Raw genomic sequence first — 12,955 nt, 5'->3', positions numbered from 1 at the left:
ATTCTCACGTGAGCAAATACAAAGAACTCCTGAAGAGTTGACGATTTGTTGGTGAAAGAATGATTAAATGCTGGTTTAATCATTTATTCGAAAATGCTCGTCTGAGCCTTAGGTGAGAAAACCTAATTAATTATGACGGAGTGAGGGACCGACCATGGGGTCATGAAACCATCCCTGGGTAGTCACGTGACCGCCTGATGATCACTTCATGAAAATCCAAAGTGTTTGGAAGAGTTTTGGACCTAATACGTGCAATTGTGCAAATTAGGTCAAAACTGTGAAACTTGATGGGACCGGCTTCTGTAAGCCAAAGAGCCAATCTTGGTCGGTCAAGATAGCGTGCTCGTGTCCCCAAGGTGTCCGCGTCTCATTCCTGAGAATTTTGATATTTTCTGGCGTGCAATTGAGCATCCATTCGAGAAAATATGCCAAAATTAGAGTTTCGACGAAACTGAGGAAAACACCATGAGATGATGGAAAATAATTATAAAATAAGGAATAAGGAGGCGTGGGACCGCCGAGGCCAAGGCATGGTCGAACGTTCGTGATCACGGTCCCGTGGTGCCATTTCCTTAATTTTATAATGTTTTTGATGATTTTATGAAGAATTCATGAATTTTAAGAAATTTGATGAATTTAGGGAGTTTCCATGAATTGAAGGAGTTTTCATGAGTTCAAGGAAGCAAAAAATATTCAAATAATAAAAACACGGGCGTGTGGGACCATGGGGGCGTGGCTAGCCGGCTAAGGGCCCGGTCCCACGAGTTTTCATAATTTTTTATATTTTTTAAGTATTTTTCATGATTTGAGGGAATTTTTCCTAATTTGAGAGAAATACCATGAAATCAAGGAATTTGATGAATTCAAGGAAAAATAAATTAAAATAATAAACCAAGGGGCGTGTGGGACCGGTTAGGGCATGGTCGGCCGGCTAGTGGCCCGGTCCCACAAGTTTTCATAATTTTATTTATTAATTGATGATTTGTGCAAAATACCATGAAATCAGGGAGTTTTTTCATGAAATCAGAGAAATAATAATAAATAAAAAAATAATGAGGAACCGTGAGGTGTGGGGCCGGCTGGGACCAAGGCATGGCCGGTTGGCCAACGGTCACGCCCCACACTTCTTTCCTTAATTTTATATTATTTTTATGAATTTATGAAAATACCATGAAACCGAGGAGTTTCCTCGAGACGAAGGAGATTTGATAAAATGAGAGAATTTTCATCAAATCATGGAAAATAATAAAATGCATTAAAAATATAAAACTGGTGTGGGATTGACCACGACACGGCCGGTCGGTCGTGTGTCCGTGCTCCTAGCACCCTGGTCAATATTTTTAATTATTTATTATTTTCTTCCCTATTTTGCATAGGTTCATCGTTTCGTTGTATTTGGAAATACTCGTTCATGCGGTGACTGTTAGTGTATCGTCGTTGAATACACCTTCACCATTTGAATCGGGGCTTACTTAGAGGTAGCTCAGACACCCGGTTGTTGATTATTTATTACTAATTGTGGAATCCGGTGGAGAATAATTCACAAAACTGAGTAATAAGATGTTTATTATTAATTCATAAGATCAGCTGAGGATTCGACTACGAATTCATAATAATAAAGTGAGCATTACCATTCCATGGGATCGTAGATTCGACCATAGAATCGGAGTAATTAAGATTTATCTATTACCATTTATGAGACCCGTTGTGGATTCGATCATGAAATCGGAGTAATGAGATAATATAGTTATTGCTATTCTATGAGATCAAGTCGTGGATTCGATCATATAATCAGAACAATTGTTTATTGCCATTCCATGGGACCAGTCGTGGATTTGACCATGGAATAGGAGTAATTGTTATTGCCATTCCATGGGACCAGTCGTGGATTCGAATATGGAATAGGAGCAATAATAGATTATTCTGGGAATTCAGTAGTGAATGTCACGGCAGAATTAATCTTAATTAGGAATAATTAACTTTGTGATTCCATACTAGCAGAGCAAGCTGTCTAGGAGCATTAATTATCCCGATATAAGCTTGTCGGTAAGTCATATCCTTTAAATAGTCAGGGTAAACTCGTTGTTTGTTCCTTAAGACATTATCGTTCTATACTAGCAGAGCAAGCTGTCTAGGAGCCGTCCATCTCGTGATACTATATAGAAATAATCACTGAAAGTGTTCAGTATTCATGAGATATTTCGTTGTCCAGTCGTGAGACTACATATCTACATGTACTCTGAGAGAAAGTACTCTCCGTTGAGAATTCGATGAGAGACCCGTGTCTCAATACTCACGTCTGATTTCTAGATCAGAGCTTCGTATAACTATGAGTTTACGATTTTATCCCTTTTCGAAAATCCACCATCTATACTAGGAAGCTTTGCTATGGCCATGCATAGTTACGTTGGCGCTTTGTTAGTATCCTTGAGTACATATAGAACATATTCGAGGAATTCAACCGAAGAAGTTTTGCAACTAAAGTGATGTTCAATACAACTTCGTACTTAATAATATGCTTCTAGTAGTACTTTTATCCAAGATGGCAGAGAAAATCATTCTGGATATCTATAATTTGTGTAATCAGCGTGTTATGATTAATACATGATAGTTTGTATGGACGTACATTAAAATCACGAGAGTTCAGCAGATTGAAGCTCTGAAATTTTGTAGGTGTTTACATATACAAGAAAGATACAAAGTTAATATATTCATTAATTGGATACACATTCTTAATTCTCTTGCGGAATGTAACGTAAAAGTACGAGTTCCTAATTCTGACACCCATTCAACAATTTATTAATATTTATAAACATATATAGAATACCGAGAGTTCAGCTGGGGTGAATCCCTAGCACATATATAATTATATATATATATATATGTCTTTGATGCAGGTTCAGTGACGATTTTACAAGTTTTTATATTGTTCAAAACCCACTATCAATATTAAGCCCCTTGCGTAGCACGAAACAGTAATGTTTCTTGGTAAGCACTAGATGGTGACAGTGATGCTATAGAATTTTTGAAATTTAAGACTCAGTTGAAGAGTAGTTACTTAGGCTCTGGTACTCAGGATTTGATTATGTAGTGCCAGGCACTAGTGATTACGTCAGCGAGGCAGCAATAGACATCCAAAGATGAAGCCTAAATTCATAAGTCGTCGTAGCAAGACTCGATATAGTGGAAGCCATCATGAGGATTTGATGACAGACTGGAGCTTTGGATGAAGCTAGCAGTGGAATCCAATATTTTTCTTTTGGGGTAGATTTGAGTACGTCAAATCTTGAAGAATAGAAGATCTGTCGTCTTTGTCTCGTGTAACTGAGTAACAAGGATGACAACAACATCATCGGAAGTTGAGACAATAATGGTCACATCAACGAGTCAATTGTGATATAAGGTTGGTGGTATTTTCTGATGTTGTGAAATATTTGAGGAGACGATGTGCCTTTAGGCGGTTGAGGTCTTTCCAAGACTAAATTTATTAAATCTCGTATGAAAAACCTTGTTTGCACGCCATTCTCTCCAGGAGCCTTAGATACTTCGTACGATGTCGGTTTCTGACGTTTGCGCCCAAATTTTGAAGCTAAGAGGCTAAGTTATCATATGCAAAAATAATCAACTGATTCGGAGCTTATATGGTCAGTCATCCACGCTTGCACATTTATAATTTGTAGTCCCGTGAAAATTTTAAGACTCCATTGACTTTAGCATAGGAGTCATATCTCTCATCTAGTGTGTCAGATTAGACTTATCAATTGGAGGATTCGGTTATTCAAGTCTAATCGAATGCCTTGACAAGAAAAACTAGTTAACTAACCTAGTGTTTGTATTGTCTAAAGGGAAAGGTCTAAGTTTTTTCTGGATAATTAGAGCCTGATGAGAAAAATAAAGTTAATTCTGATCTTTATTTTGGTCTTATCGAAACAAGCGGTTTTACATAGGAAATCAGTTCAAGAATATAATTAAGTATCTTAGTCGATTTGTTGCACTACAGGAAAAATTGCTTCGGGAAATTGTTTCCTTGATAACATATTGAAACTAAATTTCTTTTGTAGTTTCGGTTTTAATATTGGTTATCTAAAATGGTATGTGAAACCTTCGTTCTTAACACTTATAGGTTGTACATGTCTTATAGATTTGTAAGATCTTTTCGGTTTATCCTTTATTTGCTCGAACCTTTGTCATTTTGTGACAAAAAGGGGAGAAATATATGGAGTAAACAAGTGTTTTAATCACTAGGAAAGGACAAATGTGCTTAAACGTTATATCTAACGAAAGAGTAAAGCATTGACTAAGGGGGATAAACATATCATATTGCCGTGTAGTATTTCATACTAGAAAAGGGGAATGACAAAGATGTTCGGATTGAATATTCACCTAGCTTGCCTTTAGGAGTAGTAAAAGCTTTTGTTATTCAAATGTCAATAGAGGCATTTATTGATTGAATATATGCAGTATATTGTGTTGTTGAAACTTAGAATCAAGTGTAGGAAGAATGAGTTATTTTGTAATTCGTTTAGCTCCACATTTAAGTAGAGTTTTATCACTAAAATTGACAAAGGGGGAGATTGTTAGAGCATATCTCGGTTGAACCCACCAAGCGTTGGTATGTTAAGTTTGGTTGTCATATTTTAGTATCAAAACTCATCTAGAGTCGCTTGATTAAATACTAGAGTCAACTTCGTTTAGGTTAGACTAGAAAGTCTAGGAATGTTGAGATATAGAAGTATTACTCCGAAGACCTGAAAAATGAAAAGAATTAACGACTACAACGACGACATCATCCTTCTACTTGAGGTTAGTAATATTGACTTGAACTTGTTTCCACTCCTAACGTATCTTTGAAGTCGTGTTATATTTAAAACATAACATGTGAAGCTTATATATAAATAATACTCTAACGGATAGACATCATCATAATAGTATGGTCATAATATTAAGGAATTACATTATGAAGTATAACGCTTATCTTTTGAACTTCGTAGATATGACATCGACATAATCTTGTATATAGTTTTATGATCATGTGTATGGGTTTATGGTGAAGATTTCATCCTAGGAAACGATGTATTACATTTGTTTAAAGGAAGTAGGTTCGTGAACTTGTTTCATGAATTGAAAGGGAAATCAATAGGTATATTGGTACGGCTATTCATTGCATATTCTTTGGATGACCAATATGTGTGAGTTGGTAGAACCGATCTTAACTCAGGTTATGTATCTCGGTATAACCGATCACAATACCTAGACTTATGATTTGGTATGACCGGTTCTGGTAATTGGTGTAATCGATCCTAAGTAATCACCATGATATGGTGTGATCGATCCTTGTAATTGGTGTGACTGATTTTAGTAATTGGTGTGACCGATCATAAGAGGTTGTGTGAATGATCCTTGTAATTGGTATGACCGATCCTAGTGACTGGTATGACCGATCACAAGTAGGTACCATATTCTGGTAGAACCGATCCATATAATTGGTATAACCGATCCAAAACGCATGTATGTGACTTGGTAGGACCGATCACAACTAACCATTGTGACTTGGTATGACCGATCACATAGTATTCTTGGAATTTTGATAGAACCAATTATAAACTTGTTTGGAAGTGTGGTAGAACTGATTCCAAGATGCAAATTCGTTTTTCCATAAATTACATATTTTCTTCATGAACTTGTGTAGTTTCGGAATTAGGATTTGTTGTGTAAAGATGTCAACATACTTTGAACACGAGCATTAACTCTTAGCATTTATTGTTCAAAGATATTCCTTGGTACTCAAGATGATCAGGTACCAAAATAAATTGAGAATTTTTTAATTAAGGTTTTTGGTTTTATATGCTTTAATTACCAGCAATAAATTCATAGGTCTAGAGATAAAAATTAGTAATGTGCATTTACTAATTGAAGAGTTTATACGAGAGATTTTGGAAATATTGGACTACATTTATTGGAATTAGGAAAACTGAATTTGGGCATTCATTGCATATATTAAGAATATTTTCGGTTTTGAAAAGTCCTTGGTGTCCTAACAACCTTGGTCTATAAATACCTAAGTTTGCATTTCTAGCAACCTATCCTAAGAGCCAGGCAAACTTCATTTCTTGTTGTTTCTGGTGGAGCCGTCTATTCAGAGAGGAAAGTATCCTAATTAGGTGAAATCTCTTACGACCGCTCGTTTAAAGACTTTTGTGGGATCAAGAAGCTCTACGAGTACCGTTGGTGGGAAACTAGATAATTGTAGTGTTATTAGTTTTCGATTATTGATTTGATTGACTAACGGTTGTTGAAACTTTGATTGCACCTAGTTTGTTTATTTTGGGAATCTTCACTTCTGATATAAGATTCACTCAAACTTGATCAAAGTATCAACGGGATATTTAGAACTGTTGTTAGATCTAAAGATATCTTGTGATAATCCATCGTTAACAAACTTCGTTCTGTGGGCGGTTGATCATAAGAGGATTCAATTATTGTTGTGCAGGTTTTTGAAGGCAATAGAAGATTTGAAGACGAATAAGAATTCTTATTAGTTTTTCGTATCCTGTGGATTTAGTGCACAAAACTTGATCGGCTGGGATCTAACTAGAATCAGTTTATCTTTGATAGATTTGATTGATTAGTTGAGAGAGATCGGCATCACTTTATAGTTTCTCTTTGAGATCTATACTGATTGATTTCAAATACAAACTTGATCGTTTCGGTAGTCGTTGGATAGATTGATCTAACCAGACAAAGGAGTTTATTTGATTAAATATACGAGCCTTTGTCAACAACTCAATATCTTCTAGCAAGATTGATTAGAGTGGTTACCAAACAGATTCTTCCTTTGCTGTTTGGAATATGATCCAAATGACTTGATATTCACGTGCATGAATCTATTAAGTCGAAGGTGCAGGAATACTGAGGGAACTAAGTAGCTATGGGTAGTCCTCTTGGTCTCAACTATACGAAGTTGGTATTTGATTTATGTATAACGGCTTAATTATGAGATTATTCAAAACTGGACCAGGTCCCGGGGTTTTTCTGCATTTGCAGTTTCCTCGTTAACAAAATCTTGATGTGTCTTTTACTTTGTTTTTTGCATTATAATTGTTATTATAATTAAGTAAAATACACAAGGACGTTAACTCCGTAATACTTGATATTGATCCTATATAGTTTCGGTTATTTCCGAACCTATTATCAAGTACATACTTTGTTGTCGTATCGTCTCGATGTTGTATCCATAGTCAATCACACAAGTGATCTTGTTGTTGTATTGTCTCGATCTCGTATCCATAGACGATCACACAAAGTGTGAACCGAATTGTCGTATTGTCTCGACTCTGTCCATAGACAATCACATTCAGTACAAGACTTATAGGTTGATAAATAAAATATTGTGGTGTATTTGGGTACCCTCGTCGTTTCACAGGGTTTTCATCATGAGGAGAAGTTGATTATGCTATTGGAAGTGATGACCTGTCAACTTGGTCAAGATTTACAAATGATTCTAGCAATCTTATAGAGGACCAAGGTGTGGAGTTATTGAGACTGTCTTGCCTTAGGTATATGAGGATGATTTTGAAGTTGTAGTTGAATATTAACAATGTAACTGAGTAGTGAACTATTTTTTTTTTGATGGTTGTTCTGATTTAAAAAAAAAATTGATAATATGCTGAAGAAACTAAATCGAATATGTTGATTTCTTAAGATGAACAGATCAAAGCTCAAAGCAAAAGCCAGAGACTAAAATGGTTAAGCCCATATCATGTAAAATCTTTAAAAAGACCTAAAATCCTGAAGAGAGAACCAACTTTGGATCCGTGGACAGATATACTAACAACTATATGACATCAATGAAAACTTCGCAAATAAATCTGAGTTCCAAAATGATGCCAAAAGGAACCCACCAAGATTATTATTTTTTAAATCATACCAAAAATACATAGTCAAGGAGAAAAAACAATAAAAAAACACCTCACTACCACACCAACACATTGAGCTAAGATTGACTTGGTGGTTTGAGAACTTGCCTTACAATATTTAGAAACCAGAACAAAGAGGAAAAACAAAGTCGAGGCTTCACGAGCTAAACCAGAAAGATTCGCAAACTACACAAAGAAAGCAAAACCGCGATTGAAAGATAAAGATTGTTGCGAAGGATGATGTAAGGATCAAAGTTCCAATATTTAAAGGGGCAGGATTCAATGACATGGTTATATTGACATAATCATGACATGGTTTGGCCATTTTTTCTATAAAATACAAGAGACAACGAGTTTGAAGCTAATTTTTTGGTGACATGTTCCACTTATGTAACTCTACATTCCTACCAAAAATGATTGTATTCCAATATATGAAACTTCACCATCCACAAAATTTAAACCGTTAATCTTCAATGGTAGGAATGTAGAGATATATAAGAGGAGCATGTCACCAAAAATTTAGCTTCAAATACATTGTCGCTTGGGTTTTGTAGAAAAAATGGCAAAACCATGTCATGATTATGTGAATATAACCATGCCATTGGATCCTATCCCATATTTAAAAGGATAACTTTCAGGTCATTCTAAGAAAAGATATGACAAGCAAATGGGCTCATGGGGAATACATAAGTCATAAGGTTAAATTCGAAATTCAGGCATAAAATCAAAGATTGAAGTAAAGATCAACACACCCATACCCAAATCACGATATAAAAATCCGGTAGCAGGATAACAACCTAAAAATTTTCTTCAAAATTCTGATCGAGAGATTGGAAAAGTATCAACATGTAAACGAGTTACCTCATATTATAAGAGGGAATTGGTTATTACGATCAGGGTAAATCTCAGAAGAAAAACTCAATTCCAAAAGGCAGCACATGAAGAAAAAGGATTATATCTCTAATAAACAGATGAGGTATCACAACAACAACAGACAAGCGACCTAGATAACGACGAAGGTCCGATGAATCGACGATTTAGCCAACTAGGACTACAAAATCCATCGTGGTTAATATTGGTGAAGAAGATTAAGTGAGGGTTGCAGATAATTTCTTCTAATATAACCTAAACTAATATGAAAGGATTGAAACTGATACTCCTCAAATCTAAGAAGATCTGAGAAGTTAAGGTGGCATGCAAATTTTTTATTTTCCGTCAGAAATTGCCCAAAAAAATTTGTCGCCGCAGTGATGTAAACTTTAAACATCATTATGTGGTCCTATTATTAAAAATAGATTTAGCACACTCAATCAATAGCTTTTATTAAATCTAATTTCTTATATTATTTTTTTGTAATTAGATAATGGTTTATTTTTGGTGATTGTTGTTGTTATTGAAAGGTGTCGGGATAAGGTATTTAATTACTGGTGGTTATTAATGCACACATGCATGGATTACACGTATACAATAAGGATATTTTTGATAGAAATGACTTTTTAGGGAGAAAGTTGCTACCGTTAACAATTTAGGGGGAAGCTCGATCACTAATTCATTTAGACCAAGCACAATGGTCAAGGATTTCTCTTAGCTATAGCTTATTTGCTAAGAGAAATGGATGTGAGGCGCACCTCACTATGGGTGATGGACATACCTTAGCTTAATCATTAGTGTAAATAGTTGTAGTAGGGTAAAAACTGATTTTGCCGAAAATGGTAAAATGGGTAGGTTGATGAGAAGTGAGTCTAGACCCTAAAAAAATGTACTGCACAAGAATAATTTAGATCTGAGAGATCAATTTGTACAATTCTTGCCTAAACTAAGAAATGACCGTTTCAGTTTTGCTTTGGTCACAAAAAGAAGGAGAAGGGTGATCTTAGGAAGGGAAGCAGAAAGGTGTTGAGATCAGAGAGACAAGCTCGGTAAGATGTGACTGTTTATAACTTATCTCAGAAAATGGAACTTGCTTGTAAAAAATGGAACTTGTAAGTTCTTAATGTTCTCTGGAAATTTGTGTTGATTGTTGACTGAATAGATTAAAAATATATTTATATCAAGTCATAGTCGAACATCCTGATCTCATAGGAAATGGGAGTTGTGGATTAGTGAAGTAGTGGAGATGTGTGAAGGTGGTAGAAACCGTTCCCTATTGTGAAGTTAGGATTGGACGGTTGTGTACCCACTTCTCCTTTACTCGTTAACTGTACGCTTTTCCAGTCACTTTCTCATAATGGGTGTATTGCACTCCTCATGCTATAAACCGCAAGACTAAATACCCTGATGAACATCCCCCAGTTTGTGACATGTTTGATTTCTCGAGTATTTTGGTAGAGAGTGGTTCTTAGTCATGATTTGCGTGACTAAGGCGTGCCTGTTTTTATGGAAAAGTCCACATGATATGGAGCAAGTCGTGTTACGATTAATAATATGAGGCGTGATAGTTGCTGAGTGGGCCCACCACAATGACATGTGAGAAGTGGTCATGAATAGTTGAAGAATAAGTACATGATTATTCAGTAATTAACATATGTCGTGAGCCTTGTATGTAAAATCTACAAGTAAAGAAATATGTCGACCAATCACGCGCAAGCTAGGTAGTAGGTGGTCATAAGTGACAAGTCAAAGTCATGAGAATGGGACTTTCCATGAGTAGTACTCGAAAATAGCATACGGTGCGTTTAGGTTAAATAAATTATTAAATTATTCATAAGATCAATACACTAAAAATATCATTTGCAAACGATGCATGTGAAGCATCGTTCTCAAGCAAGCAGCTCAAAATCGATGCATGTAAATGCATGTAAAACATCGTTGTATAGAGCCTGCCTGAATTAGTCGCGTATTTTATGGTTAAAAAAGTGGCGCGACCATCCTTATTTGGTCGGCCGTTGGTGGTTGCACATGTAGAAGGTGGACGACATGATTGGTACGCTAAGAAGAAGGATGAGAGGTGGCCATTACGGTACCTCATTGGTCATCCGAAGTTGGATGTAGGCCGACCAAACCAACTGGCCAAGTTGGATGACTGAGATGATTTGCGACAGTTTTTGGTCGTCGTTGACCTAATTAAGACCCTTATAAGCAGCTCGACTAGCCTATTTTGGCCGATGATTTAGAGCGAAGCTTGTAGGCTAGGAGCGTGGCTGAAATAATAGAAGGGACGCAGGTAGCTATCATGGATCTAGCTTGTTCGGTCATGCCAGGAGAGATCCAAGCTTGTTAAATTGATCGGCCAAGTCGTGTGGTCGTGATCATTCTACGACCGACTTGGACGTCCTAGATTTAATTATTTATATAAAGAAACATCTCGACTAGCATACTTTGTCCAACGATTTGGAGCGGAGCAGGTCGGTTAGGAACAATGTGATTGGTCGAGGTTATCGACGGGTGGCCAGTCATCACAACAGCATCCTATTTGCCTAGCTTGTAAGAGTTTAGGTTAGTTAATTGATCCAGCCAAGTCGTGTGGTCGTGATCAATTTGCGACTGACTTAGACGGCAAAGATGTATTTTCTTAAGAAATTAAACACTTCTACCAACCTACTTCCATTAACAATTTAAAGTGAAGCTTAGAAACAATGTGATTGGCCGATAAGGAAGAGGAGTGCGTGTGGGCCAACATGGAGCAGGGCCGGTCGGCCATAGGAGGCGTGAGCTAGGGTAAACCGAACAGCCAAGTGGCGCGGTCGTGCTCCATCCGTGACTGACCTAATCAGTCACGGTTTCCTTTTTGTTTAGTTTTTCCACTTATATTAGGATTTTACTCCTACTGGATCTATGGTGGGCCAATTCCATAACTTACCTAGGTTTAATCTCGATCAATAGGAATCAAGATATCGTGCATGCTCCGTTTTAGGGAAAAAATGAGTCGACACAAAATTAGGTTAAAGAATTGAATTTGTGAATTGCCACAAAATTAATCAATTTAGGTGAATTTTGTATGTTAACACAAAATTACTAATTTTTCATTCTTACGAGTAGTGTGATGCTGGTCTTATTGGCACAAATTGCACGCTTCTGATCAGGTACCTTCATGCGTATCTTAATTCAGACACTTCGGGAGATTCATGCTACTCAGCTAAGAGTGAATCATTAATCGTCATGTCATGTCAATACTAAAAATTCAGTTGGGAACATATCATAAAATAGATGAAAAGGCGAGGGTACCCAAATATACCTCAAGCTAAAACTTTTCCTACCTATAAGTCCTTTCTCCGAAAGTGATTGTCTATGGACTGAGTCGAGACAATGCAACTAATCGGTTCACGCTTCATGTGATCGTCTATAGATACGAGATCGAGACAATTCAAGAACGAAGTATGTTTACTTGATAAGAGGTTCAGACTTAACCAAAAACAATAGGATTGCTATCAAGTAAATAAGAATTAACGTTTGTGTAATTTACTTTAATTATAATAAAACAATTATAATGCGGAAAATAAAAGTAAATGACACAGCAAGATTTTGTTAATGAGGAAACCGCAAATGCAGAAAAACCCCGGGACCTTGTACAAAATTGAATATTCTCGGGATTAAGCCGCTACACAAAATTAAACCAACTTCGTATAGTTGAGACCAAGCAACTAAACCTATAGTTCACCTAAATCCGTTTGTATTCCCACGCCTCCGACCTGTAATAAGTCACGTACTTGGAACAATTCCTTTGGTTCGTATTCCGAACAGCAAAGGAACAACAAATCTGTTTGGTAGCAACTCTCTTCAACCAAGTGATGTGAGTTCGATAAAGGCTCTTCTGTTTATCTCAATAAACTCCTTCTTCGGGTTCTTAGATCTATCTTATTCTCAACTACCAAAGGTAATTGTTAAGATTTTGCAATCAATACTTTTAATCACAAAGAATTGTATTGATGCCAATCTACACAACTAATCAATCCAATCTACCACAAGGATAAACCGATCATAGTTGGATCCTCTATGCCGAAATAAGTATTGTGTACACCAAAGATTATGAACCCCAAATCAGAAATCTTCAATATCTTCTTTGTCTTCAAATATTCTTAGATCTTCAATAAACGCCTGCA

This window comes from Papaver somniferum, chromosome 9 (genome assembly GCF_003573695.1).
Source record: "Papaver somniferum cultivar HN1 chromosome 9, ASM357369v1, whole genome shotgun sequence".
Lineage (NCBI taxonomy): Eukaryota > Viridiplantae > Streptophyta > Magnoliopsida > Ranunculales > Papaveraceae > Papaver > Papaver somniferum.
The sequence above is the reverse complement of the archived record's forward strand: the minus strand, read 5'-3'. Positions refer to the sequence as shown.